Raw genomic sequence first — 1,659 nt, 5'->3', positions numbered from 1 at the left:
AATAATAATAATAATAATAATAATAATAATAATAATAATGACACTTCCATTAACACAAATCTTTGTTATCATTGAGAAACGAAAAAATTAAAATATATATATTTGCAGTAAATACAATCAGTATTTTAATGATTGGAAGAGACATGTCTAGTATAAAATATGACAGCATTGCTTTAAATAAAAGAATTAATAATAATAATTAAGGCTGGGCGGTGCCTTCTGTTACTTCAGTCTGAAACAGGCCTGATGCACTGGCCGCAGACTGTCTGCTCCTTGGATCAGGCACGCAAAGTTAATAGACTGAAATTAATATACATTTAGTCCCTTAAAGTTTCGTGTTCTTAACATAAATGACTCTTAATTATACTGCATCCTGAGTCATTTGTATTCATTAAAGATCACAAGTTCTGCGTGGACGATGTCAAGAGGTTACCCAGTAACGGTCTGAACAGACTTCAGCTACAGGTTTTCTCGTGGGAAACTGAACACGAACTCACGTTTTCATATTTCACTGCACCCAGAGAAGTTAAGGGACGGTTTTGCTGTAATGGCTAAGCCTTCAGAACCTCGTTTGTATGCGCAGAATGCACCCCGGAAGACCAAAACAACTGAATAGCGCAAGTGGATTCACACTTATTAATGTTTTGGAACAGTGACCAGTCGCCTTTCACTGTACAGCTAACTCCGTGATTCTCTTAATGTTCTTGACAGTGACCTGCTTGTGATAATGAGACTGCTGTGTTGAAAACTGTCCATTGACATCACTAAATTTAAAATTATCCATTTCGGAAGATGTATCTGCTTAAATCCTCAGGTACAAACTGGAAATAATCCTGTTCTGTTGAACCCTTTAGGTTTAGACAAAGCCCAGTGATCAAAACTAGCTCTGTCTAATGAACCCAATTGAATACGAAAATTTGTCTTTCTAGACACGATGATAGAGGCAGATTTAGCTTTCGAATTTATATTTAACTAAAACAGTGGCCAGTCTCCAATGTACTAAATGTAAATGAACCTATTCACTGGCACGCTCAAGGAAGTGGCTACCCAGAAGTCAGAGTGGGTCCAAGTGAGTACCGTAGATAATACATAAAATCAAAATCAACAAACACATAACACAAATAATTATTAAGGAAGCCCGAAAAGATAGTAACAAATGCGAACAACGTCGTATTAATAAATAAGACAGCCGGCAGTCCCGTTCTATATAAAAACCACTGCCAATTAACGTAATAACTGCATAAAGGGAATACCAGAAAAAGAAATTGGGACCGAATAAATCATGACTCCGTGGCCAGGGTAAACATTACGTAAGAGGCAAGATGTCCAGGCACTCAAGGGAGACGGCCGAATGGGGTCTATTAAATGAAGATGTAAGTTAAGAATACAAAGTAACAAAATAATAATGGGAATAAAGCTAGTAATGTTGATAATATTACTAAGAAGTCAAGGTAACCTAAACCACTAACCTGGAAGTTGTCCTAACCGTAGAACACAAAAATAGCAACTCACTCGCTTTAAACGGGATTTGAAACCAAAAAACATAATAAAATTTTAAAGCTGAGAACAAAGTGTACACTACCACTACTGCAATATGGGTGGATATGAGTGAACCTGGCACGAAATCCGTAAGTGGTCCTGGGAAGGTTGGGGGGGGGG

The 1,659-nt window shown here is 37.4% G+C and overlaps 1 protein-coding gene and 1 long non-coding RNA gene across 3 annotated transcripts in view; one reads left to right on the top strand and one right to left on the bottom strand.

Annotated features, from left to right (window-relative positions):
- The window catches only part of LOC111864515, a 96,285-nt gene extending 94,703 nt beyond the window's left edge, over positions 1–1,582 (bottom strand). The window contains exon 1 of the long non-coding RNA XR_002842813.2: positions 1,470–1,582. This is a non-coding gene — a long non-coding RNA (uncharacterized LOC111864515). The remainder of the gene's footprint in view (positions 1–1,469) is intronic.
- LOC111864508 overlaps positions 1–1,659 on the top strand; it is a 459,338-nt gene that overhangs the window by 413,404 nt on the left and 44,275 nt on the right. The window lies entirely within an intron of this gene.

This window comes from Cryptotermes secundus, unplaced genomic scaffold, assembly GCF_002891405.2.
Source record: "Cryptotermes secundus unplaced genomic scaffold, Csec_1.0 scaffold108, whole genome shotgun sequence".
NCBI classification, from domain to species: Eukaryota; Metazoa; Arthropoda; class Insecta; order Blattodea; family Kalotermitidae; genus Cryptotermes; species Cryptotermes secundus.
This window is presented reverse-complemented; position numbering and strand designations above follow the sequence as displayed.